This window comes from Herpailurus yagouaroundi, unplaced genomic scaffold (genome assembly GCF_014898765.1).
Source record: "Herpailurus yagouaroundi ecotype Mexico unplaced genomic scaffold, PumYag 189, whole genome shotgun sequence".
Classification (NCBI taxonomy): domain Eukaryota; kingdom Metazoa; phylum Chordata; class Mammalia; order Carnivora; family Felidae; genus Herpailurus; species Herpailurus yagouaroundi.
In genome coordinates, this window is record NW_024412420.1 from 11352471 (window position 1) to 11379945 (window position 27475).

The 27475-nt window shown below is 57.5% G+C and overlaps 2 long non-coding RNA genes across 3 annotated transcripts; both read right to left on the bottom strand.

Moving 5' to 3' along the window:
• Positions 1 to 1643: 1643 nt before the first annotated feature.
• Positions 1644 to 5655, bottom strand: LOC121044818 (uncharacterized). Of its 2 annotated transcripts, none has more exons than XR_005797496.1 (2): positions 5250 to 5655; positions 1644 to 2494 (listed from the first exon to the last, which is right to left on the bottom strand). It is a non-coding gene; the product is annotated as an uncharacterized LOC121044818 (long non-coding RNA). The 2 variants fall into 2 exon arrangements; XR_005797497.1 differs by lacking the exon at positions 5250 to 5655 and adding an exon at positions 3328 to 4992.
• Positions 5656 to 6374: 719 nt separating this feature from the next.
• On the bottom strand, positions 6375 to 10377 carry LOC121045150 (uncharacterized). The gene is made up of 2 exons (XR_005797612.1): positions 10305 to 10377; positions 6375 to 7230 (listed from the first exon to the last, which is right to left on the bottom strand). It is a non-coding gene; the product is annotated as an uncharacterized LOC121045150 (long non-coding RNA).
• Positions 10378 to 27475: the final 17098 nt, after the last annotated feature.

Genomic DNA, 27475 nt, shown 5'->3' on the forward strand with positions numbered 1-27475 from the left:
TCATCTCAAATAATTCACTGATTCTTGAAAAGAGACAGGACAGGAGCGCGGCTAGAGCTCTGGGCTGCCAATTGAGGAAGTCACCAGGAAGTCTTCTTGGATCGGAGGTGCTTATAGCACTTAGCATCTTCTGCCCCGGAATTCCTGGTAGGACCTTGGCCTCTCCCACATCACCCCGACTGCGAGCTCACTGGGGACAGAGACCTAAGTTTGGCACAGCAGGCGGACACGGACAAGGCTCCTCTTTTTTTAATATATTTTTTTAAACGTTTATTTATTTTTGAGACAGAGAGAGACAGAGCATGAACAGGGGAGGGTCAGAGAGAGAGGGAGACACAGAATCGGAAACAGGCTCCAGGCTCTGAGCTGTCAGCACAGAGCCCGACGCGGGGCTCGAACTCACGGACCGTGAGATCATGACCTGAGCCGAAGTCAGACGCTTAACCGACCAAGCCACCCAGGCGCCCCCAGGCTCCTCTTTCGAAGACTGTCAGTTCAGCCTCCTAAGGGCTTCCTCAGCCCCTGTCTTGGCTCCCGCGGTCCACCCAGTGGTCTTCCGAGAAACACCAACCGGATCCTCTAACTCTGCTTAAATGCCTTCAAGGACTCTTCACAGCCACAGCAATAATCCCCAAAGTGTGCCCGGGAGCACACCAATCCCACGCGATGCTCCTGAAGAAAGAGTTTGGGGGCTAGCACGCTTGGGAAAATGCTCTTTGTTGGAACTCCCCACCCCTCGGAGATTCACAGTCCAACATAAGCGCAATAAAGGCCCTGAGAAGTCCTGCAGGGTTCCAGCTTGTTTACAGCTTCCCAAACTTACGCCGTCACACACCGTCTTTTTTGCAAGAAATACCTATCAACAGCCAAAATACAGTTCAATGAAACATACCTGGGGAAGCAGGGAACTGAATGGTAAAGCCCCAAGTCCATTCAGGGAGGGGAAGGGCAGCTGTGACACGACCCGGCCCTGCCTAAGGAACCACTCAGGGAGCAAGCATTCAGGGAGCAGCACTGGCCCAGGGTGCCAGAGAGGAGGTGTGGCTTTGAGGGGGTATGACAGAGACCCTGGGCCAGGAGAGCCCTCCAACAGCTCCCCTCCATATGTTGTCTCCGCATCTGAACACGGATGTCACGGGCAAAGTGTGTGCATTTCTGGACCTGATACACCCTGAATAGATCTTGGCCTCTCATTGGTCCCAGCAGTCCCCAACTGGGGGGGGGGGGGTCTCTGAGATGGTATGCGACTAGGAGAGCTCCCCCCAACAGACTATTCCAGCTTGTCAAGTAGACAGTCATAGAGGCCATTGTCCCAACGGACCAGCTACAGCAAGAACCTTCTATGGTAGGAAAAAGCACAGGCTTTGGAGGCAGAGTCCTGGGCCCCCATCCTGATCCCTTCACTTACTGGGAGCTGTGGGGCCTTGGGTAAGTAACACAATCTCTCTGAGCCTGTTTCCTCCTGCATAAAATGGGGAAGTAACAGCCGCTTTCAACCTTGTTGGTGAAGTCAGCGCTCAGACCGAGATCTTGATGCCTCCAAAGCCATTTGGGTTCATGGCCCTGTGGTTTGTCTCATCACCTCCAAAGTTCTAGAAGTTTCCCAGGGTAGGGTTAAGTCGTATCATTCATTCATTCATTCATTCGATCCAAATATTTATTGGGCACCTACAGTGTGCCAGGCCCTGGGGAAATAATGCCAAGGAAAAACAAGCCAGGTCTCTGCCTACGTGGAGCTCACATCTGGTGGAGATCGAGTCATTTGCTCATTTATTCAATGCCGAGCCACCACCACCGCAGGCCAGGCACGGTGCTGGGCTGCGGCCTGTGTATCATGTTCGCAGAACGCTTTTGCCATCCATCGTTGTTCCATTTGCTCCCCGTGACAATGTGACGAGACAGGAAGTACTGGGGTTACTACTCCATCTTGTAGATAGGGAACTACAGGTTCAGGAAAAGCAAATGGGAAGCTGAGCCGGGAACCAAGATTCTCTTCGCTCGGCAGGAATTCACTGAAGGCCTCCTCTGGGCCAGGGGCTGTGTTCACGGTGCGGTGCAAATGTCCAGGCCAGCTGCATGGAGCTGACAGCCTTTGTTTGCCGGCCTATCACTGTGATCCTTCGTCCTCTCTGAGACCCTGACCCTCCCCTGCCAGGCCCTCAGCCATGGACCTTTCACACAGCAGGGTGCACGTGAACTGATTCCCCGAATCCCGGCTGCTCAGCTGTCCCCCTTCACGGCCCAGGAAATCCTTCCTGCACTTGAACTTCTGTACTTTGCAGGCCAAGGCTGGTCCCTCGCGGGGGCTCTTTTGAGTGGAGCAGTGCTCAGGGAACACCGGAACAACGCAGCCTCTCCCCAAATGCCAGTATATGAACCGAGGGCGCGGCAGACCTGCACCAGCAACCAAGCAGGTGTTCACTATGGGCCCCCCTGGGGCTGAGGGGAGGAGCAGGGAGCCAAGCGGATCTTCCAAAGCCAAGGAGGCTAACAGCTAGAGTAGGAGAGGAAGAAAGAGTAGTGAGGGGGCAGAGTGATGAGCCCATGATCATTTCACGGGGAACGGGGCGGGGGGGCTGGGAACTAAAGGCAAGATGGGATTCTGGACGGAGGAGCTGCATGGGAGGGGGGATAAGGGCACCAAACACCCAACTCCCATCAGCTTAAATGAGCATTTCCCAGCTGGGCCAGACGGGGCTGACGAATCCAGTCCCCAGACCCCTTCCAAGTACCTCGTCCTCCTCCCCTTTCCTTCCCCCTTCCCCCTCCTCCTCCCCCTCCTCCAGAAAGACCCCTCAGATCATCTGCACGACACCAGAGTGTTCCCTGTATGTCTGCCCAGCTCCTGTATCTACACCCTCCCGTGTCCTGAGCATGCTCTACCCCCTCCATCTCATGGAGGTGGGGGGGCCTCCGGGAGGGGGGCCAACACCAATGAGACTGTGCAGGTTTCTGGAGAGCGCCCCTTCTGCAGGTACAGAGTACCGACGTCCTTCGAAGCTTCCTGCACCTGAGCTCCCCCAGGTCCCAGGTCAGAACCAGCTTCAGAGACCTTCAACTCCACCGGATCCTGACTGTTCCGCAGGTGTTTACAGCCTGTCTCCCGCGCTCCTGGGACATGGCCCTCTGCCTGGATCCTGTCTTCTCTTTCATCCCCTGCCTCTGGTTCTTACCCACATTATTGCTCTAGCCCTGCTGGCAGTGAGCAGTCTAATCAAAATCATGCTCACTGCAGTTTTGTGCACGGTTGTGCAGGGGGATGGGTAGCCTGAAGGACCCCGGGGTAGAGCCAGGGGAGAACTATCTGGTCGAGGGGAGTTTTCTTACGCTGTTCGTATAGTTCACTCCAGTGCCTTCCCGAGGAGGAGACGTTTTGCCTCCACGAATTCACTCATTGCCAGGAGAACGTAGAGCCACGTCTTTCCTCTTTACAGGTGGGAAACCCTGACGGCAGGAATCCAGGACTCCCCCTCGACACCGTCCTCGTCCCCTTACGAATCCTTTGCCAACGCTTAGTTCAAGACAGCATCAGCCCTCTCCTGGACCCCTGCCGTCACCTCCTGACGAGGTTTCCCCCACCTCTCCTCTCCTTACCCCCCAATCCACAGCCAACCTGAGAAGCTCCTGTGTCCCCAACACAACCCTGCAATGCTAAGTGGGTGCCTCTGTCCTTAGATCTGGTTTTAAACATGACCTAGAAGACACCACGCGGTCAGCCTCTGCCCACCTCTTACTCTACTCGTTCCCTTTGTTCTTTCTACTGTAGCCATGTCTATTTCTTGCAGCTCCTTGGACATGCTCCCTCCTACCACAGGGCCTTTGCGTGGACTATTTTCTCTGCCTGGGCTATTCTTCTATTCCCTCAGGTCTCAGCTTGGCCATCACCTCCCTGGGGCAAGCCCCTCAGCTCCCCTGGCTGCTCAAACGCTCCGTATATGCTCTCAAGGCGTTACATTCTCCCTTTCCTGTGCACTGATGGCCATTGTCCTTCTGACCGCATCGGCATGGCCATTTACCTGACGTCTGCTCCCCACAAGATTGCGGGTTCCGTGGGGGCAAGAGCCAGGTGGTCTTTGCTCCCTCTGTATCCTCAGGCTAATGCAGTGGCTGACACATAGCAGGCTCTCAATAAACAGTTGCCGTTTGAACGAGTGAGGCCCGGATGAGGGAAGTCCCTGGTGGAAAGCCACCTGGTAGGCGGTAGTCAAGCTAGGACCAGGGACTCGGAGCCCTGGGGCTAACTCCCAGGGTCTAGCTGGGGAAGCCACGCCGTCTTCTCCATCGCTCTGCTCCGCCAGCAGAGTTTGCTACACAGCAGGCAGTATCCAGGGCCTGGGTACAGAGGAGGGTGCCAGCTAGAGCAATGAACCCTACCACAGTCCCCGCTGCGGCTGCTCCCCCTCGGTGGCCTGGCCCTCAGCCTTGGGAGCCCAGTGCTACCCTTGAAAGGGTGCTCCCCAGGCCCATGCCAAAGCAGCGGAGGGGGGGACTTCAGTCCCTTGCCGAAAGGGCACAGACCCAGTGGGAAGGAGAAGGAAGAAAAGGAAAAAAAGAGAAGACGGAGCATCCGTGAAAAACCTGGGGTGACGGGAGCAGGGCTCATGGGAGGCAGGATAGTGGCCTTTGGAGGAGACACCTTGGGAAAGCGACTCACCCACTCTGGTCCTTGGGTTGCCCCGGGGAGGGGGGGGGCGGGATCACAATCTCTCTCTTTGGCATCTCTCTCATGGGAAGGGAAGAAATGAAGAAAAGGCCATCTACTGCCCAGACAGAGCCTGGCAGCCTCCCCTGAGCAATCCTGGAGGGCTTTCTGGGGCAGAGGAACTTTCTGGAAGCCACAGGCAGCCTGGCAGAGTAGCTGAGAAGCAGAAGGCAGCCGGCAAAGAGAAGTGGGGTGACCAGACTGTAAGGGAGGATACAAGGGGGGTAGGAATCACCCCTCCACCTTGATCTGTCCGGTCATATCACTGTCCTCTCAGAACCCTCCAGAGGCCTCCATGTCATTCGGACAAAAACCAGAGACCCTGCTCCCTGCCTTCATGCCCTGTCTCCACCCACCCTGACTCCCACCGCTCCTCGCCAGTCTTCTAACACTTCACCATGCTCTCAGGCGTCTCCCTCCTCCTGGCCGCCCCCCCCCCCCAGCAAGGCTTTGCTCAGGTGTCACCTTCTCCAGGAAGCCTCCCCTGAGGGTGTTATTTAAAATCACAGCCCTCCCCCCACCCCAGTGCACTCTCCATTCCCTTCACCTTGCTTCTTCCTCCGCGGGGCACTTACAGCCCATTCATTCTCTCCCGAGAAAGCGGACTCCACAGGGCAAGAATTAGGGACGACAGTCTGCTGTTGTCTCATCAGCACCTGGGACAGTGCCTGGCACGTAGTAGGTGCCCCATACTGATGGATGAAATGGCTAAGAGGAGGGCAGGGTCCAAGGGGGCCGGGAGCCTGAGAACAGAGCGGGAAATCACTTCTTCAAGCTCCTTGATCCGCTGGCTGGCGGTAAGGCGGCCCAGAGTGGTTGGTCAGCTCGGGAGTAGTCGCCCAGCACGCCTGCCCCACGCCCTGTGACGTCTGACCCAGCGCTCCCTCCTCTCTCTTCAGAGTCCTCCCTGGGTGCCAGTGCTCCTGCCATCTGGCATCCATCAGTCCTTTCCAGAAGTCCCTGTGAAAAAAAGGGGGGGGGGGGGGCTAAAACAATCCCAGACTGGGGGTTAGGCGGGAATGTGTGGGTGAGCTGCTCCTGTCCCCAAGCCCCCTCCTCCCCCCCACAGCTCTGCCCAGAGCTGCCAGCCCCCTGCCTTCACCGCCCCCCCACACCCACGGGCCAGGAGGAGGCTGTTACCAACCACACACAACTCCCGGCTCCGGATTTGAGGGAGGAGGGGGGGAAGCTGGCAGGAGGGAAGCAGGCCCAGCAAATGGGACCTGACAGGGGCCGGGCACCTCGGGCAAAGAATGTAAATAAAAATCAGTAAATATTTAGGGGGAAATGGAACGGGAAGTGGGAGAGGGAGGGAGGGGAGGGGACGTGTTGGATTTCCAACAACATCTGGAGGGCAGCCCCCTCCGCCTCCTCCCCCACATCCCACCCCCCACCTCATGTGGGGGTTTGCAGCGTGAGAGAGGGCGCTGGCTCGCGGGTGCGTGTGTCCGCGCCGGGCTGTCTGGATGCGTGTGTGCTTGCGGGCGAGTTTGACTTGCGTTTGCTTGGCCGAGCGCACACAAGGCCACTCGCCCCCAGCCCCAAGCTGAGTGCTCCCCTCTGGGTCCTTCCTTCCACAGGGCCCTGCTGTGAGCCAGGGAGTGGACATTCCAGGACAAAAAGACAGGGTCCCTGTCCTCAAAAACGTTTCTAATTGAAAGGATGATGGCAGCTTGACAGCCGTCAGCTCAGGGGACTTTGCACCCAGGCCAGCGGGGAGTGACATGGAAGTGGAGGTCAGGGAGGACTTCCAGGAGGAGGAGGATTATGAAAGTGCAGGGAGATCTGGACGAGAAAAGAATGCGTGTGGTGGGGGGAAGTTCATTCTCAGGGAGAGGTAGGACCACAGGCCCTAAGGGCAAGGTGACAAAGGATGATGAGCATGGGGACAAAGGGAGTTGACGTTTTGCCTACCCCCGGGAGAAAATCTAAACCAGGAGCCCAGCTGTGCAGCCAAGGGCACAAGAGGGGACCCTGCAGGATGGGCCAGGCTCTCTGTCACCATCCTTCTCTTCTCTAACTTCCTGATGAACCTTTTCCGGGGCAAGGATTATGTCTCGCCCTTTCTCTGTAGCCTCCCCTTCCACCCTGCCAACCAACTCTGGGCCTTGTCCCCAGTTCCTGTCCCGCCGTGGGAGCACGGCTCAGCACCCTGGGGCCTGGGGCGTTCCATTAGTCCTACTCGCCCACTTTTACAAGGGAGGAGACTAAGGCCCAGAGAAGGGAAGTGACTTGCCCAAGGGTCCGTGGCAGTAAATGGTAGAGCCGGGGCTAGAATCCGGGGCCCCTGCCTCGCGGAGGAGGAAGGGGGATGGGTGGAGAGTTCCTCCGGTGCTTTGAGACGCTTCAGGCTCCGCCTTCGCGATTCATCGGGGTCCGGGCTGTTGGCAGATTGTGTGCGCCGACCGGGCGCATCTCTGCACATGCGTCCCCACTTCGCTTGCTACTTCCGTAGCCCCTGCAGATGTCTTTGGCTCTGGCCCTTCCCACCTGGGGACACTGGACAGCTCCAGGATCTCTAGGCACACCTAGAGCAGACACATGGGAGAGTCTTGCCCCAGCCCAGGCCCCGATGAGAACTGAGCACAAAACCTCACAGCACATAAGTGACGGGACAGAGACATCCATTCGTCTATTTCTTTAACAATCAGATTTCAAGCGCCTCCAGGAGCCTGGCCCCTGGATGCTTGGGGAGCAGGAAGGAACACAAGTGTTTAAACCGGTGGTTTTCAAACAAGGCTTTGTGGCCTCCCCCCACCCCCACCCCACTTAGATGCTGCCATAGGCGGGGTGGACGGGATGAGGGATGGGAGGCCTCTGCCTCCTGCCCCACCCCTCCCACCCCCTCAGCCAAAGAAGTTTCCACTTTATCTGCTTTCCCGATCAGACTTCTAGGAAGATTTCATGTGAAGGGTCCTGATACTATTGGGGGGGAAAAAAAATTGAAAACCACTGTTCTCCTGGGGAAGAGAAGAAAAGCCCCCCTTTCCTGCCCCCCCCCCCCAAAGAGAGGTCATTCCTGGGAAAAAAGGAAAGTAGAGAGTGTTTGCCTCTAACTTCAGAGCAGTGGACTCTGGCGTCTTGAGGTTGAGGTGAGATTCTAGGAAGGGCTTAACAGATACTCCAAACATTTCTCTTGCCATCCAGATCGGGCCCTCCTCCTGCCTCCCTGCACTGGCCCACCGCCCCCCACGCCGAGCCGAGAGTGCGAGGTCTCTAAAGAGGGTCCAAGGATTGAAGTGTCATCCTTCTACCTCCTGCCTCCAGGCTGGGGAACAACTGAGCCCTTTGTCCAGCAGGAGGATGCCCAAAGAGTGAGGTCACCCCCAACATGGCTCTCTTTGTCCCGCAGCCAAGGAGACACCGAGGCCGAGTCCAGGCCCTGTCCCAACCCCCTATCCCTAAGGCTTTGGGCACCTCCACACCAAAGAAGGACTTCCCCTTGTCCCTCAGACAGGGAGGGAGGCTGGTGTGGCGGGCACTGGTAGAGGTGGAGAAGTTTCGGGATGGGTACACCCAGAGGAGGGGGCCGAGAAAAAGTCCCCAGCTTACAGGGGGACCCTGCCTCACAAAGGTCTCCAGACTCTCATGCGGCTTGGCCTACAAAGATGGCTCCAAACCCAAAAGGAAAAACTAAGGAGTCTGGGTCTAGAGGCCCCAGTGGCTTGCTTCAACTTGTGACCAACAGGCCTTTGGGAAAAGGGGCTGAGCTGGAAGTCCCCACAGGCGCTGCCCCAGCAGCCCCTCCACAGAGGAAGAGTCTGGGGCCCAGAGGACGGAGGAAAACCTAGGGGTGCCGAAGGCAGGGAAAAGTGTCGATGGCCTGGAAAAGCAACAGAGCTGGAGTGTGAACCAGAGAGTTTCTGAGGAGCCCAGATAGGAAGCCTTCGGGGGGGCTCTGTTGTCGGGATGCGATGAAGGTAGACAGGAGGGGCCCGCTGGAGGAAGGGGTGGTCTAAGTGGAGTTTGGAGGAGAGGTCATCGCGGTGTCGCTGAGCACCAGGCTGAGAATTAAGGGCACTGGGTTCTAGTCCTGGCTCTGCCTCTAACTCACCCAGGAAGCCTGGGCTTATTTTCTTTTCTCCGGGCCTCAGTGTCCCCCATCAGGGCAATAAGAGCCTTCTGGAGCCAACGTCCTAGTAGTCCTAAGAAGTTCTAGGAAGCAGGCTACGTTAATGTAGATCTGAGGCGCAGAAGGAGGGGGCCTTTGTAGTCACTGATGAGACGCGGTGCATGGTGGTCGCACAGGAAAAGGACACCCCCCCCCCCCCCCCAGAGCTTCAGCTATTGGAGCAGTTGCCTGTCGAGAGGGAGGGCGCAAAGCCCCGCAGGAGCCAACCCCGACTGGGGGTAGGCCAGGAAGACAGTGGTGCCATTGGTGGAGAGTGCGGCGTCCAGAGGCCAGCAGCGTTGGGAGTGTGGACGGGTGGGTCCACCCTCAGGCCTGAATGAGTGGCCAGAGAGGGCCAAGAGCATGCCGGGAGCAGGGGCCAGTGACAGGGCATGGAATGGTCTGACCAGGTCAGCATCTAAATATGGCTTCTCCGACTTGGGAGCTTCTCAGACTTTGGGAGGCCCTGTCTCCCTGTCCCCCCACCCCCTCACCCGATTCATTCTGGACCAGGCCCCACCCCATCCTGGTGGAATGTTGTCTGAGCTGAGAATAGTCATCGCTGGGGTCAAGGAAGGGAGGGTCGCCAGGGACTAATTGCCCTAAATAAATGAGCAATTAAGGCTGTTACAGGAAGTATCCGCGCCCCCCCCTTCCACCCACCACCCCAAAGACCGCCATGGCAACCACTGCTGGCTCCGCCCCAGGAAAGGCGGAGCCACTTGGTTGGCCCACGTGATCGTCATTCAAACGGTGGAGGGTGGAGGGGGCGTGGCTTCATTCAAGGAAACCGGAAAGGGTCAAGGCAGAGACTGCACTGAAGGGGACGCAGGGGGGTGACTGGGGTGACCTCTGGCTGAGGATTCTGGGTAGTTGCTCCCAGTCAGTGGAGGAGAGGAAAAGCCTGAAGCCCCCTCCATGACGGCAGCCTGCAGGACAGCTGCCCCCGTGGTAGGGGCTGGGGGCGGCCACCCGGAGAAGTAAACCTTGCCGGGTCCCCGTCTCCTCTCGGCACCCGGGCCCCTCCCCCTACACTTCCTGTAATGGCGTCTCCAATGGGGAGACCATTAGTCCTGCTCAGGGCAGCGCCTAAGTACTGTGGCTGATAAATATAACATGAGCCCATCGATTAGAATCCTCTAGTCCTGCAGCAACTCAGCTCCCTAATGGCTCCCCCTCCCCTCCACACACTGACTACCCACCCCCACCCCCCCACAGGGGCGACTTTTCTGGCTTACTTGGGGCTGTGAGACAGGCATTGGCAGGGGAGCAGAGCTGGGGGGATGGAAGAAAGCACCCAGGGCCCAGCAGGCCGGCTACTGGGAGACAGGCTGAACCAGTCTGGGCAAGTCTGGGCCCTAAGGGCCCCCCCCCCCCAAGGCCGGCTGTCAATTGGGGGGGGGGGGGACAAGGCCAGGAGCAGCCCTGGGCCAGGCAGAGCCCTCCCCACCCCACCCTCCTGACCCCCCGGATGGACAGCACAGATCCTACCTTTGGGGCCCTCCTGGTAACTTCTAAAAGAAGTCTGCAGTGAAAGCCACTTAGACCCCGCCACGGGGCCCTCTTCTTCCCTGGCCTCTCTCAGCCACCCCCCTTCCCCCGCTGCTTCTGCCCCAGCCCAGCAGGACCATCCCTTCTTTGCCTCCCCCAACCCTGATGTCCCCGCCTTCATTTCCACAACCCTGGTCAGAGTGGGAGCCCTGAGCGCAGGGGCCGCGTCTCCCCCGCCAGCCTGGGGCCCCCTGAGCGGTTAGGGACTGTCTCCTCTAGGGCAGGGAACTCGAAGTCCTGAGGACTCAAGTCCTCCCCAACCCCCTAAATCCAGTCTGGGAACTGCATGCAGCCGGGTGGGCCGTCCAGAAGGTAATCAGACCAATTAGCCCTTTAGACTGGGAAGCATCAGTCCTGGGAGCTGAGACAGCAGAGCAGGGGCAGCGCGCACACCTCCCCCCTACCCGAGGCCCCTCCAGGCTCTGGCCAGCTGCTCGAAGACACCCGGAAGGGCCTTGGCGAGAGGCGTAGGAACAGCTCCTGCCTGGGCGCCAGAGGGGGCTCCGGTGGCTGAAAGGGGAGGGAGGGGGAGGGGCGGCCCAGGCCTGGGAGGGGGCTGCGGTTTTGCAGAACCGTGTCTCTGGGCAGAGGCTGCCCACAGAATAGTCTAACAGGAAGGCTGAGCCAGGAAGTTAATCCTTAATGTGCCTCTGGCCTCGCTGCTGTGCAAATTCACCACTTAAACACTCCAGGCCGGTGGGGACGAGCCACAGAGCCCACACTCCGCAGGGTGGGGTTTGGTACCAAGCTGAGTAGCAGGGATGCTGCGTGTGCTACAGGGGTGCCTAAGAAGAGCGGCTGGGCGAGAGGCCAGGGCTGGGTCTGCCCCCCCTCTCCATGGGGTGGACAGCTGTGTCCACCACCCCTACCCGCACCTCTGTGCCTACCCGAAGTCTCTGGTAGGCATTTCAACAAAGGAAGGTGTTTGGAGGGGGGGGGGGGGGCGCCTGGGTGGCTCAGTCAGTTAAGCATCCAGACTCTTGGTTTCGGCTCTCAGGTCATGATCTAGTGGTTTGCGAGTTCGAGTCCCACGTTGGGCTCTGTGTTGTCAGTGCAGAGCCTGCTTGGGATTCTCCCTCTCCCTCCCTCCCTCTCTCTCTCTCTCTCTCTCTCTCTCTCTGTCTCTCAAAATGAAGAAATGAAAATTAAAAAAAAAAAGGAAAGAACTGGGTTTTTAGGGGTTGGGAAGTCCTGCCTTTAGACACACCTAGTCACAGCTGTAGAGATGGTGGCTAGACCGCAAGAAGAACTTCCTTATGAGTGTTGAGTGGTCACCACAGTGACCATCCTTTAAGGAAGTGAAAGATTCCCCTTTAAAGAAGTTTCTGGAAGGGAAGCTGGCTCTGGGAGAGATGGCTGAAGGGTGGTAAGGGGGACGGGCAAGCAGGTTACGCTTCTAAGATACCTCCGCTCTGGCCGCCATAACAAAATGCCACAGACTGGGTGGCTTAAACTGTAGAAATCTATTTTCTTGCAGTTTCGGAGGCCAGAAGTTCAAGAGCAAGGGTCTAGCCATTTCAGTTTCTGGCGAGCGTGCTCTTTCTGCTCGCAGATGGACTTCCCTTTCATGTGCGCATGCAAGGGGCAAGAGGGAGTTATTTGGGGTCTCTGTCTTTTTTTTTTTTAATATTAATTTTGAGAGGGAGAGAGAGAGAAAGAGCATGAGCGAGGCAGGGGCAGAGAGAGAGAGAGAGAGAATCCCAAGCAGGCTCTGCACCATCAGTACCCAGCCCGACACGGGGCTCGAACCCACGAACCATGAGATCATGACCTGGGCTGAAACCAAGAGTCGGATGCTCAGCCAACTGAGCCACCCAGGCGCCCCTGGTGTCTCTTTTTATCAGGGCACTAATCCTCAGGGATCGGGGCCCCACCCTTATGACCTCATTCTACCTCGATTATCTGCTTATAGGCTAAGTAGAGATATTTCCAAGTATAGTCACATTAGGGATTAGGGCTTCAACATACGAATGGGGGTGGGAGTGTTGCCGCTCAGCCCATAGCACCAGGTAAGGAAACCCCCCTCCCCCATTTTCCCCATACTGCACCCTCGGCAGAGAGAGAGAGGGAGACACAGAATCCGAAACAGGCTCCAGGCTCTGAGCCGTCAGCACAGAGCCCGACGTGGGGGTTGAACTCACGAACCATGAGATCATGGCCTGAACCAAAGTCAGACGCGTAGCTGACGGAGCCCCCCCAGGCACCCCTCATTTTCCGCTTTCAACTCCACGGGCCAACTATCTCCCACCCATCGCCGCCCTCTGGGAGGGCCCCCACTCTGTCTCCCCACCTCCACTCCCTCCTTTCCCAGCCTCCTCTTCTCCAGCTTTTCGCAGCCTGGGCCCGGGGCAGGGCGACAGAGAGGCCTGTTCCCTCAATAGCCTGAATTCAGCCCCCAGCCCGGGCTATATTTAGCCCTGCGCCTCAAACACTGGACAAAGCCACTTTCCAAGGGGCTGGCGGGGACCGAGTTGAGAGGGGGCTGCCCTTCCTGCCCCTTCCCCTTCCTGAAATGGATACCCCTCACTTGCCCTTCTGGGGTTACTAGGAAAGCCGTTCACGGGGCCGTGGGCTAAGACTTTGTGTGGCTCGCATGCTATTTCTGGATTATCCGCTGGGAAGGGAGTTCTGAACCCCCTGCCCCGGCCTGAATGAGCATATTCTGGAGTCGTTTCTCTTTCTCGGCCTGACTGCACATGAGGATCGGTGCAGGTCTTGTCCGCGGCGGACAAGACTCCAGGTCGGTACTTCCAAGTTGTGTGGGTAGCAAGAGATTCCCTCAGGCTCCGAAAGCAAGAGGTTCTGGTGCTCACCATCCCTGTCTCTGCTTTATTCTTAGGAGAGGATTCCGGTTTCTTGAGATTCATTTCCTGTGGAGGGATGGCCGGGTACGCCTCCTCCCTTCACCGCCCCACCTGTCCTCACCCTCGTACATGCGCACGCACGCGTCCCGGATCGCCGTCCGAGGTCGGCAGGATCAGTGTCCCGGAATGTGTCCCAAGTCCTATGGCTAAACTGTTCCCATCAGGAACAACTCTCAGTGCTCAGCTGTCATTTCCACCAAAGGAGCTGTGTCCACTGGCTCCTTCAGCATCAACAACCGTCTCCCCGATTTCCGCTGTGAGAAATCCCCAGGGTCCCCCGTCATCAGAAATTCTTTCTCACGTCCAACCTAAATTCTTAGGATTCACTTCGCTGAGAGCATCTTATGTATAATTCAGTCCTTGCCTTTACTTAAAGCTCTTCGCCGGTTTCCCTCCGTCCATAAGAGAAAATGCCAGGTCCTTGGAGGGGCATCAAGGTCCAGCAGGATCTCAGAGGCTCTGCCCCTGTGTAAAGCCTCGCCTCCTGCTCTCGCTACCCCCCATCTAACACTAACACCAGACCCAGCACCTTCCCGCTACAAAAACACACACCGCTTCCTTGATGTTGCTTCCTCTACACTAGAGCACTTTACATCTGCTGCTCCCTCGCTGGGATGGCTTTTTATCTTTTCTTTGCCCGTCTGCCTTGCAGGCTCCTATTTAGCTTTCAAGTCCCAGATAAGGTCACCTCCTCCAGGAAACCCTCCTTAATCCTCCAGGCGCAGTAAATGTATCCGAAGCTGTTTGTACAGGCCCCTCCCCCGTGTCTATTACATGGTGTGTGTCTATTACATTGTGTGTGTCAATTACATCGTGTGTGTCAATTACATCGTGTGTGTCCTGTCTACCTCTTCTACTGTGAGGAAGAGGCAGCCCATTAGATCTTTGTAACTTTGGTACTGGAGCCAAGCACCCGGCAAGGGAGAGAAGGAATAGCGATAAATAACGTTTATTGTATTCCGGATGTTTTGTTGAAGGTATTTTTTAGATGCGATTTAACATTTAAATCAGTAGACTTTAGGGGCGCCTGGGTGGCTCTCAGTGGGTTAAGCATCTGACTCTTCATTTTGGCTCAGGTCACGGTCCCAGGGCCATCCATGTCTGCTTGGGAGTCTCTCTCTCTCTCTCTCTCTCTCTCTCTCTCTGTCAATAAACACATACATTAAAAAAATAAAAAATAAATCAGTAGACTTTAGGTAAAGCAGGTTATCCTCCATAATGTGGGTGGGCCTCACCTAATTAGTTGAAGACCTTAATGGAACAAAGACTGACCTTCCCTGAGCAAAAAGGAATCCTGCCAACAAGCTGCCTTCTGGACTCGAACAGCAAGTCCTCCCTGGGTCTCCAGCCAGCCAGCTTACCCTGCAGATTTCAGATTTACCACTTCCTTGACATAAATCTCAACCTTTCTCCTTCTCTGCCACACACACACACACACACACACACACACACACACACACAGAGTTCTGTTTCTCTGGAGAATCCTGACTAGTACAATGTGTCCGATAATACTCCAACAACCCTATAAAGTAAATGCTGTCGATAGTCTGGATTTACTAAGAGACTATTTAATTCAACTCAAGGTCGCAAAGTTTCAACTGAAGCCTGCCTACCTCCAGAACCTAAATTTTGGCTGCTATACTATGTTGCAGAGGAAGCAAGTATGTATGTGAACATATGTGTACGTGTGTGTGCGCGCGCGTGTGTGTTGGGAGGGTGTTTTATTGATTAAGGGTCTGAGGCTCAGAGAAGTGAATCCACTTCCTCAGGATCACACAGCGAATCACGGCAGAGCCGGGGTTTGGACTCAGAGCTCCAGAGCTCGGGTTCTTTACCACTGTAAAGAACTCTAGAGCTCACTAGATGGAAGCATGGAATTAATGAATGAGCGACTTAATGACTCCTAGGAAGAAATTCCCTAGAATCACCTCTTCATCGACGCATCCTTTTTCTTTGGTATCAATCTCATCTTTCTACTATCTCAGTTACCTTTATCAGCTAGAATCCCTTCTAGGAGCCAAGCAACCATTGGTCCCGGCCCACATGGCCTCTTGCAGAGATGAGGAAATCATTCCCGGGGTTCTGCTTCAGATGAATGAATCTCGGGGGGCGGGGAGCAGTACTGCTTGGGTCCGGATCCCAGCTCTGCCCCTTCCTATTTATATGACCTTGAGCAGGTTGCTTCCTCTCTTCAAGCTTCGGTCTTCTATATTGGGGATAATCACGGCACCTCTCTCCTGGGACCATTAGAGGATGAAACGAGGAAATGCACGTTAAGACCTGACACAATAGTCGGGGCGCCTGGGTGGCTCAGTCGTCTGAGCGGCCGACTTCGGCTCAGGTCATGATCTCACACTCTGTGAGTTCGAGCCCCGCGTCGGGCTCTGTGCTGACAGCTCGGACCCTGGAGCCTGCTTGGGATTCTGTCTCCCTCTCTCTCTGCCCCTCTGCTGCTCGTGCTCTGTCTCTCTCGGTCTCAAAAATAAATAAAAACATTAAAAAAAAAAAAAAGAGAGAGAGCTGGTACAGCAGTAAAGGCTCAGTCAGTAGATGTTAGCTAGTGAGCCGGGGGCCCCCCCGGGGGAGCCAGTGCTATTAGGGCAAGTGAACTTCCTGGCTCTGACTTCTCTTCACCCTGCTGGAGGGTAAGGGACGTGGCTACCTGGACACTGACCTTGATGAGGGGAGAGAGTTTTCCCACGTTACGGAATTTCTTTGCGAAAACTGAATCGAGCCTAGGGCAGCCAACCCCTCGGTCACTCCAGGAAGACCCGAGCGGGAGACAAGAACTCTGAGAAAGACGAGAACTCTGGGAAAGACGGAGATGGTGTCCAAGAGATGGTCCAGAGGCTGAGGATTGAGAACGCAGGGAAGGAGGCCAGGGCGTCCGGGCCTGTGGGGCCGCGACGAGAGCTCTGGCAGACCGTCCCCTGGACGGCTGCGCGCCCCGTCTCCACCTCCCTGCCATGGCGCCGTGGGTGCGGTGCTCCAACCTGGAGGTGACCCCTACCGCGTCCCAGCCTCGTGTCTTCCTCCTTGGCCCTGGGACAGACCCTTGATGGCACCATTCCCTGGTGGGCGCCAGAGGACAGAGAGCGGGAAGAGGAGACCTTTGTCCAAGCCCCCAGCAGCAACCACTCCTCGGGTCAGGGCCAGGCCGAGGGACTGGTACGCGCAGCCCCCTCCCTTCGTCCTTCCCTGCCCCTTGAGGAATTCGTCCTGAGCTTGGCGCTCAGCTCCAGTTCACAGAGGGGGCTGTGTCCTGCCACCCGTCCCCTCTGAAGCCCCCATTGTCAGGCTGGGGGGCTGGGGGGCAGGCTGGGGCCATGTCTCAAAGGCCTAATGTTCTCAGAGGTGGGAAGGCCGAGGGGTCTCCCGGAAGCACTAGGCCATGGGACACCTGGCTCTCCGCCTCTGTGCCCAGAGCCCTGGCTGGCCGGAAAGAAGGCCTCCCAGGAAGCAGGACCGATTCGGGGACATCCTCTGCATTTGCCTGCCTTGTATCAATCTGTTCCCTCAGCCTGGCAGATAGGCCAGAGAGAATTTTCAAAAACACAAAAACAAGCAGATGGTTAAAATAATACAAGCTAATTTTATAAAGTCCGACGGAGAGCCAGGCACCGGATGCTACGGGTTTTATCACCATCCCAGCCCAGCGGTGAAGTAGATGTGATTCCTGTCATCATGCCGTTGCAGGTGAGAGGTTAGGTCACCCGCCCGGGGGCTACACAGGCAGTAAGGGGCAGAGGCGGCCGAACCCAGGCAGCTTAGTTGGAGAGCCCGTGAGGGCACTGACTACGAGAGCCAGGAATGGAAGAAATTTACGGGGAGACTAAGGGAGTTGACGCCCATTTACCCCCTCGGCGCCTCCAAGGGCCCCACAGGTCTCCTGATCGCAGCTGAAAACATTGTTGGAAATCTTTTCCCTGGATCCGGGTGTGGTCTCCAACCCAAGGCTTTTAGGTTGCTTTTGTCTGGGGCCCCCTCGGGGTAAAGGACAGTGGGCTCTTCTCCCTTTACTGCAGCTCCACTGGCTTCTACCAAAGGTCCCTCCAGGCTGGGCGGAGTTGGGGGGGGGTTGGGGAGCATTAGTGGATTGTTTTTCCTGGGGCACAAAGCCAGCACTGCTGGAGGAGCACCCACGTGTGGTCCTTTGCAGAGCGATCTTCCTAGCAGCCCCGCCCCCCACCATCGGGGTGGGGGGGTGGGGGACTCTGTTTGGAGCCAACCCCTCAGGCCTCTGGCTGTCCCGGAGGAAGGGAAAGCCTCCTGCTGGGAGGGATGAACTTGCGTTTGGGGGGCAGCCAGGAGCCACTTGGCTCAGGACACAGCCACCGAGCGGGTACTTACCTGGGGCGTGGTGCCAGGCTGGGGTGGTAGCGGGCGTGGCCCAAAGATGCCCAAGGGATCCAAGACACCATTCTGTGAGAAGGAAAAGACCCACCCCGGGCTGGAAGCGGTGGGGGCGGGGGGGGGGGTGCGCCTGGGTGGTTCAGTCGGTTGGGCGTCCGACTTCCGCTCAGGTCCTGATCTCGCGGTCCGTGAGTTCGAGCCCCGCGTCGGGCTCTGGGCTGACAGCTCGGAGCCTGGAGCCTGCTTCGGATTCTGTGTCTCCCTCTCTCTCTGCCCCTCCCCTGCTCATGCTCATGCTCTGTCTCTCTCTGTCTTAAAAAGAAATAAACCTTAGAAAAAGAAGAAGAAAAAAAGAAGGGAAGAAAAGACCCATCCCGGGCCGTCCAGGGCAACGTGGACAACACATTGTAGGGCCTCGTGCAGGGCAGGCCTGCCCCACATGGGGGACTCCAGGAACCGGGGGGGGGGGGCCCCGGTGGGCAGAGGGGAAGAAGTATTGCCTTGAGGTTCATCTTCAAGTACACTCAGCGGATTATCTCCAGTGTGCGGAGAAGGCTTACAAAATCCAGGATGACCTCCCAGAAGAGGCAGGCATTGCCCCAGGCTCAAAAGGACGAGCAGGCTGGGGAAAGAGTTGAAGAGGGAGAGGATTCCAGGTGGAAGAGGCCAACTGGTTGGTGCCATTTTGATGAAGATAAATCAATAAAACAAACCCTAGCCCCGCATAGTTGTCCCAGGAGGGTGGGAGGTACGCTCAGGTCAGCTTTCAGGTTCTGGCTGAGGAGTTAGACCTGGGTCTGCATCCGGCCTTGGTCCTTTACTGGCTGTGTGGCCTTGGGCCAGTGACTTCACCTCTCCCAGCCTCAGTTTTGTCATCTGAGAAATGAAGAAAATAATAATGGCTTCCACGCACGAAGCAAGGTCAGCTCTGAGAAGTAGGGGATAGGGGCCCAGCCAGTGCCAGTTCTTTGTGACAATGGCACATTCTCCTTAAGAGGCCCCTAAAGAGATCGGGAGGGGTGGTTCTCGAAAAGAGGTCCCCAAGTGGGTGATGGGCATCGAGGAGGGCACCTGTTGGGATGAGCACGGGGCGTTGTATAGAAACCAATTCGACAATAAATTTCATTAAAAAAAAAAAAAAGAGGTCCCCAAGCGACTCTTGAGTCATGGAAAACATAGGCCCTCTCCGCCATCTCCTCCTCCCTGGAGCCCTCCCAGACTCCACTGCGGAGCAGGGACCATGGCTTGCTCAGAGGGGTCTCCTTCCGCAAACGGGGTGGGGATATGGAGGAAAGCTGGGGGCCACAGTTCCCGGCTGCCCAGAGGACCGCTGGGGACCACGCTTGGGGCAGAGATGGCTGCTGGGAGAGGCTGGAGGAGAGCAGGGTGCGGCTGAAGAATCCTCCATGGAGGCTGGCACGGGTGCCCGCTGCCCGGATAGAGCCCAGGCGGCGCGGTGTTGGCACAGCTCCGCTGCCGGAGATGAGGGTGAGACAAACAGCAATTAGCCAAGCACAGGCTGGGCTCTCAAGGCTAATTACCAATTAGATGGGGCCGGGCGATTAGCGACTTGAAAGAGACAGTCAGCAAATAGTCACTGGCGTGGCCTAGCGGAAGCGGCGGGGGGGGGGGTTGTCTCTGTTCCTGCCAACAGGCCTGGGCTCCCGGTGGTTGGTGAGGTCCTGGTAGGAGGAGGGGGTTCCCAGCAAGGGAAGGGCTGAGCCTCCTGGGCTCCCTGGGCCAGATTCGCCTTCTTTTTCTTTTTTTGATTTCCAGAGTCACCTTCAGAGTGGGGCTCACGGCATCTCTTCCTGGCTTGTGTCGGGGTGATGGGTGATAAAGGCGCCCACACCCTTGGCCAGGTGAGCCTGGGAGGACCTCAGAGCAGTCAGGCACCAGACGCCCAGTGGGACGCATTTGTATCTTGAGCCGTGCCCGGCCCTGTCTCGGGGCTTTCTGTCTTTGTCTCTGCTTCTCTTTGGGTCTCATTCTCCCTCCCTCCCTGAACTCCACACTCCACAGTCCTCTGCTGCACCGAGGGTGGGGCCTCCGCACTGCAGGAAGAGCTGAGATCAGACATACAGTGACTTCCTGACGACCAAGGCCTGGCCGCGCCGAAGGGGCGGGCCGTCCCTGAGTGGGAGAAGGTGGGAATGGGGAGCGGGCCCCTCGCTTTAGGAAGTCCGTGGGGAAAAATAGTCCTGTGTGTGAATGATCCCTGCGGGTAGATCCTAGGACCCCTCATCATCCACCTTCAGGGCCCAAATCAGTCAAAGTCAAGAGTTCGGTCACTAAACCGCCCCCGGGGCCATCCACTTCTCTCTCTAGTCCCTCATCTGGTTGAAGCAGGTGGCCCAACCTGCTGAGATACTGGTGACCAAATCTCCCCACCTTACAAAAGCCCAGATGAGCCTCCCCAGGCTGGTCGGGACGGGGTGGGGGGGCGGTGTTGGGGACAGGCAGACCAATGTAACCTGTCTCAGACCCATCTAGGGAATCCCTAGTAGACTAGACCCTCTGGGACCCCCAGAGCTTAGGAGGAAAAAAAATGCTGCTCTCCCAGAGAGGGGGATTCAGAGCTGGGTTTGGTTGTGGAGACGCACTCCGTGAGGACAGAGAATTCAGTGAGACAGGGCGGATGGTTCCATAAGGCGAGGTGTTCAGTGAAGGGGAGAGAATTTCTCGGGGGGGGGGGGGCGGTTCTGGAGGAAGATGCCAGCCCGGATCTGGAAACAAGTTTTAGGAATGCAGTCCCGGGCAAAAGACCTGGTTTGCCAATCTCTGCGTACCTTTGGCAGCCCCCACCACAAACACAGCCCGCACAGGAGATCAAAGCACCCTGGGCTCTCATCCCAGTGTGGGTGGGGCTCCAGGGGCGGCCCCTGCCCCCAGGGACAGGTGCCACAACCCTGCTTCCCCTTGCCGGCGCTACGTCCGGAGCCCCGGAAGGTGGGGAGATTCTGCCTCACCAGCTCTGGGAAGGAAAGAATGGAGCACCTGCCAGCAAGAACGCGGAAAGAGCAAGCAGAGGAGGAGGGGCTGGTATTAATTCTGTTGGGCTGCCCTGAGGGCAGGTGTGTGTGTGTGTGTGTGTGTGTGTGTGCGTGTGTGTGTGTGTGTGTGTGTGTGCGCCCGCGCACGCCGGGGAGCCTTGGGAGTGGATGCGCCTCTGTGAGGATTGGCCGTGTCTGTTTGGGCTTGTGGGTTTACGGTTGTGTGTGTGCAGTTGTGTGAGCCAGCGCTGTTCCCCAACAAGCGGCCCAGGGAGTTTCTCCTTCTCCCTCCTGCTGCGGTCAGAAGGCCAGTGGCCAGCCCAGTGGTCAACCGACATCTCTGGGCTCTGAACTCACCCTTCAGCTATGCCCCCCAGGACAATGGGGCTCTTTCTGCACAAGATGGGCATGAGGGACCCTGTCATAGACTTGTGACCTGAGCGACAGCGCTGCCCTAGGGTACACCCCAGTCTTGGTCACACTTGAGGACACTGCCTGGCCCGGAGCCAGAGTAGACCAAAGAGAAAGAGCGGGTCTCCTTCCCGCCTGTGTCAGGAAGGCTTCCTGGAGGAGGGGACCAGTGTTCTCCCCAAGCTCCCAGACACACCCCGGCCTCTAGCGTTCTGGTTGGCATGCATGCACGGGGGGTCCCCTCCGTGACGTCAGGAGCCTGAACAGGCACCGGACCTGGAGCTGACCTGTCTCCCGGCGTGCACACGCTCAAGCGCCGGCAGGTCAAGCCCAAGTGGAGAGCTGGGAGGTTCAGTTAGAGGGAAAAAAAAAAAATCAGCCAGGTCTGTTGGGAGACGGAAGGGAGCTGAGTTTGGAGGAAGGAGATGGAAGGAGATGCGTCCGCGGCCTCCCTGGAAGCCTTAAGCTAATGACTCAGCCCCTGTTCCCCTCCTCGCTAAATCTCCCACTCTGAAAGCACCCCTCCCCTCACTGAAGGTCCATCCGATGGGGGAGCTTGCCCCAGCTCATACCCTCTCCCCAAAACAGAGACCAAGGCAACCTGGTGAAAAGCCTTTGAGGGGGAGGGGGCAGATCAGGAAAGGGTCCAACCCATCCAGAGAAGACTAGGCAGGCTTCCTGGAGCAGGGGAGGGTAGAGCTGGGCTGGAACTGTGAGGGAGCTACCTTGCAGGGGCTCAGAGGAGGATAGGGGTGCAGAGAAGAGCTTCTGGGGTGATCTCCTTCCCCGTTATCTGGAGCCCCTCCAACACTGGCACAGAGAGGCCAGCCTCCGCCCCGAGGCAGCACAGCTCGGGAGGTGGCCCGGCACAAGGTTTTAGCCCAGGTTTGACTCGGCACCACAGCCCTTTCCCTTCTTCTTCCCCCTTCCCTTTTCCCCCTCCCCTTGCCGCCCCCCCCGCCCCCCCCCCCCCCCCCGGGCAGCCCCGGAGAGATCAGTGGGGGGCAGGAAGCGAGGTTCCAGCCGCTCTGCGCCCTCGGCCGGACAGCTGTTCTGCGCAGCTGCTGGGGGCTCTGGGGGCTGCGGCGGATTTGATTTGATTCAGGCCCCAAAATAGCCGTCCTAGCAGGAAGCAGCCCCCCTTCCACAGCCCCTCCAGGACTCTGCATCCGGGGGTTGAATTGACACCTTAGAGGTTCTGCCCCCTCCTCCTTTCCTGCGCTCACCCCCTGGTCTTCCGACCCACTCCATTTAACCCCCCTTAGCTCGGGACCATTCCCTCCTCCCGCTTCCCCTCCTCCAGGAAGCCCACCCTGGTCACCCCTTCCCCCCCAACTCTGTGTGTAGCAGTCCTTTGCCCACACACGATCCTCAGCCCCTCCTCCGCTCCAGCCCGGCTCTTGGGGAGGGTGGGACAGTTAGGGGGGGCGGGGAGCAGTCTAGGGCTAGGGGCCTGTGGCCAGGCACGGGCGGGATGCGGAGGGCACACAAAGACGCGGGCTGCCCTGGCCTTTGATGAGTAATGGCTGTTCCCTGGAGCCACGATTCCACTCGGCCGCCTAGGCCCCCAGCCCCCGCCCCCCTCGGACTCCTCAAATAAGACTCGTTTTTGTTCTGAGGACACAATGCGAGAAAATGTCACCCGGGGGGCGTGCCCCCTGGCCCCAGCCCTGACAACCGGAGCTCTTAATCACCCGGCCTCCTTCCTCCCCAGCTTCCCTCTCCAGCAGCTGGCTGAGCTGGGGGAGGGGGTGAGACTAGGGGTAGGGGGACAGTTACCACCTTCTGGGGCCCAGACTTCTTCCAGCTTGAAAGTCTAAGGCCTTCCTGTTTCTCCCTCCCTGGGGTGGGGCCCCTGCACCACCCTCTCCCAAAGGCTCAGTTCTTGGCTCCTCTCTCCATCAAAACCTGCCAAGGTCCCTGGAGCAGGAGAGGTGGAAAGGAGCCTCCGAAATGCACCAAAAGCTGTAGAAGGGGGCTACCCTCCAGACACCCTAGGCCGACGCTTGGACAAGTGCAACAAAGAAAGTAAGAACACGGTAGCGAGTGACGGTGGGGGAGGAGGGAGCAGAAGTCATCTCTTGGGCAAGGCTCCCTGGAGGCGCCTGCAAGACCCCAGCAAGGCCCCGGCAGGGCAAGAGCCTTCCATGCAAAGGCCCTGTGGCCCGTGGTAGTGTTAGAGTGGTTTGCAGGGGCAGCCCCCCCCCCGCCCCCTCCCACATACTCCATTATCGCCCGAAGCATCTCTCTTCGCCTGTCTCATATAAACGCAGTCTAGGGGCGCCTGGGTGGCTCAGTCGGTTAAGCGTCCGACTTCGGCTCAGGTCATGATCTCACACTCCGTGAGTTCGAGCCCCGCGTTGGGCTCTGCGCTGACAGCCCGGAGCCTGGAGCCTGCTTTGGATTCTGTGTCTCCCTCTCTCTGCCCCTCCCCTGCTCATACTCTGTCTCTCTCTGTCTCAAAATAAAAAAACATTTAAAATTTTTTTTAAAATGATGTTTATTTTCAAATGGTTTGCTTGCTATGGGTACAGCTTTTATACAAGTTCCCCGACCCTACTTCCGATAAAATGACTGCTCCCCCCCCCCCCTTCCAAGCCCTTCTATCTAGAAATTCTGGAATCTTCACCACGGAGGTCTTTTCCTTTCTTGATCCTCTCACATCTCATACACCAGCCAATCTGGTCTGCTCTCCTTGCCAAACCTATGCCAAATCACCCCCTTTCCTTCTCTCCGCCGCCACCCCTCCAGCTCACCCCGTCTGGTCATTTTTGCCTCGTCAGCAGCCTCTGTCTGGCCTCCCCGCCCCACTTTTGCCCCCTACAATGCATTCTCCGCAAAGCAGACACAGCGATGTTTAGAAAATGAAAATCATATTATGTCACGCCCTTGCTTGAAAGCCTCCCAAGACTTCTCATTGCGTCGAGACTGCAACTCAAGCGCTCCTGTAAGTCGGTGTAGGCAGAATGGAAGAACCGCACGAGATAAACGTGTGGGGTTGTCACCGTGCGAAGGGAGAGCCCCAGAACAAGGTCAGATGGTAACGACGACCATGAGAAGGATGACACTCCATCACTCTGAGGAGTCTGCGCTCATGGATGAACTTTGGGTACCTGAGATCCAGTAAAGGAAAAAAAAAAAAAAAATCCAAACTCCTTATTTGGGTCCACAAGGCCCCGGCTGGTCTGGCCTCCCCGGCTTCTCCCCCTTCCCCTACCTCATCACCTGCCACTCTGGCCTTTCCCTTGCTCACTGGGCTCCAGCCGAGGAAGAGGGAAGATTTCAACCCAGTGCACAGTTTCCCAGGCCATTCATATGTTTATTCACTCGTTCAAACTCATATGTTGTATCCTACCGCCCATCGAGCATCCATCAGATGCGGAGATGGGAGCTACACAGGGGCTTGGAGTCCAGCGGGGGAGATAGAGGGATACAGAGACGTGTGACAGGAGCCCCGCCTGGGGTACTTGGGAAAGGCTTCCCCGCCTTGAGCTGTGTCTTCAGGGAGGAGTCTAAGTTCACCAAGCGAACACCGGGGTCAGAATTCTTGGCTGAGGGGACGGTGTCTGCAAAGGCAATAACCCTGAAACAACACACACTGATCGGGGGCGGGGGGTGGGTGGTGGGGGGGGGGGGATGGGGGAAAAGGGTGGGATGGGTGGATCGAGGACCGTGCTGGGAGATGCGCTTGGACTGGGAAGCAAGGGTCGGGCCATGAATGCACGTGGAAACCTCATTAGGACATTGGATTTATCTTCTCGGCCACGAGGCCACAGCCAAGATTTTGAAGCAGAGATGTGCATAATCAGATTTGTGTTTTAGAAAAAGCTCTCTGGCAGCAGCACAGATGGGTGACAGATTGGAGAGAGGACAGACTGGAGTCAGAGAGACCAACTGGTTCCGGAAAGAAATGATGCAGGCCCGAACTAGGGCAGGAGCAGCAAGAGGGCGAGACGTGGGCACGCTCCTCGTGTACGTGTGGCTGGACTTTTGGTCACGTGGGAGGGAAGGGGGAAGGGCAAGAAGGCAGGTATTGATGGGAACACCCAGACCTCGGGCGTGGCTGATTGGGAGGGGGCTGGAACCCGGGATAGTCGCAGGGAAAGGCTTCCCCGCCTTGAGCTGTGTCTTCAGGGAGGAGTCTAAGTTCACCAAGCGGACACCGGGGTCAGAAGAGCGGCCTGGAGTCGGGGCGTGTGTTAGGTGTGCAGGTGCCTGAGAGGTGTGCGGGCAGAGAGCCTGCTTAAGAGCAGGGAAACCCAATCTGTACTTGGGAACGAACTGTGGATTGAGGGGCCCAGGCGATGCCAAGAGCATCTATCTTGACAGAGATCACCAGTCTCCTGGAGATTCTGCCTCTTACCCCCCCCCCCCCCACACACACAAAGGAATGTCTCTAAGTTGGAGCAAAGAGGAGGGAAAGGGGGCAGGGAGCTCTGCAGTGGGAAGGGCTGGTGTGCACCTGCAGAAGTCAGGGAAGGGCAAGGCTAGAGGGGAAAGGGGAGTCCTGGGAACCTGCGAACTGCAGGACCCCCATGCTGACGGAATCCTTGTATGGGGCCTCAGAAATCATCTTGACGGAGCATGGGGCCTCAGAAACCATCTCACAGATGGGGAAACTGAGGCCCAGATGAGTAGAATGCAGTGGCTAAAACTGCATCCCCCTAAGTCGCTTCATGCTCTGGGTTGGGAAATTGTAGTCGCTTGGTTTTGATTTATGCACAATCTGCCGATTTCCGTAGAGCCTGGAGGCTCACTCCCCCAGCACACCCACGTGTGTGACAGAGAAGGAGGTAGCCCAGGGTCAAAGGACAGGTGTTTGGGGGAGGCCCCCAGACCTTTGAGGCCCTCCCTTCCCTATCCCTAGAAGAGCTCCACCCTGCAGTCCACTTGAGGACACTGGCTCCTCCTAGCGGCCATAAGGAGCACTGTTCTTGGTCCCAGGTCAGCCTGGAGTCCAAGTCCCTGGAGCATGGGACTCAATTCCCTCTGACCAATCTCTAAAATGGGCCCAGTACCGGTTACCAGTCCCCGTCAGATACTCCTGCCTGCCCCTGTACGAGACATTCATTCTTGAGGCCTGACCCCAGCAAGACACTGTCTTCTCCAGGCCAGATTCCTTGGCCGTGACGGATGTGTTTCCACGGCTTATGAGGAGGTGCGGGATACACATCCCACCCCGTCCTATCCAAGTGCTTTTCGCCAGACGAAGAGCTCCTCGAGGGTGAGAACTATCCTTACTTCTCCTTAGGGTCGGACACAGAGCCTCGTGTGTAGCAGGTGCTCAACAAACTTCAGCTGGAACTAAAGCCCACCGCCCACGCAGCCGTCCTGGGACGTTAACACCCCCCTGCCCCCATCTACACATTCCCAGGATGGGGCTGTCTACACCTCTGAACCTCTCAGCTTCGGTTCATCGTCAAGTTCTCCCTCTTAAGAAGCTGGTCCCTGGTCCAGCTTGGCTGGTGCCAGCTCTCTCCAAGCTTCAGTGGAGATGGAAAGCACTTCTAGAACTGCCTCCAGCTTTCTGTTGGGGTCTCTACCTGGCCCCCATCCCTCCAGGCTCTTCTCCTTCCTTCCCCGGCTCTCCACCCCACCTGGGAGGGCGGAGGTGAGTCTGAGCCCCCTGGCCACCCCCCCACCCCCCCCCCCCCCCCCCCCACCCCCCACCCAGGGCTTCTTCAGCCCTTCCGGGAGCCCATCTGTCGCTTTTTTCCATACAGTCTTTTAGAAGCTGAAGATTTTTGCCTATTCCACAGTCCTGGGGCTGGGGAGCCGGTGCCATTTGTATGCCTTTCCCTCGCTCTTTCATGTGAAGGGTTGGCTGTGCGTGGCATCCAGTTAGGGTGGAGTCTTCTCATCGCTGCCAGCTGGGGCTGCATTTCTGAGGGAGCAAGAAGGGGCCCATCTGAGGAGGGTGTCCTGCCTGGGGACGGGGGTCGGATGAGGTTATAACGGCAGGTAACATCTGCACAGGCACGGAGGTCCTCTCGTGCACCCCTTCGCAGGGAGAGCCGTGCCTTCCCGCCGCCATCTAGCAGAGGAGAAACCTGCCGCAGAAGCCTTGCTCAAGGTCACAGCACTGGCAAGAGTGACAGAGCGGGGACCCAATCCGGGCCTTCTGATTCCCAAGAATCTCCCTCCCTTCCTGCCAACATATTCTGCACTCTATGTGTCAGGCATTAGACCCCGAAGTCCAGGAAAGCCTGGAAGGCAAGAACCACACACCTGTCACTGTCTCGGAGCACTGTGCCAGCATCAGGCTATGCATGGAGCCCCCGCCGTCCCCCAGACAGTAGCTGTGCCGAAGGAAGGGGGTGGGGACGACACACAATGACTGCTCTACCCGGGCCACTGCCAAGGAGGCTGCTGGGGACTTCAGCACAAGTTTGAGGTCCTGGGATGCTCAGGACAGTGTCTCCCCCATTCTGTGTGTGTCAGGCGGCAGGGGCACGGGGAGATGGGACAGGGGAGTAATGTCGCCAAAGTG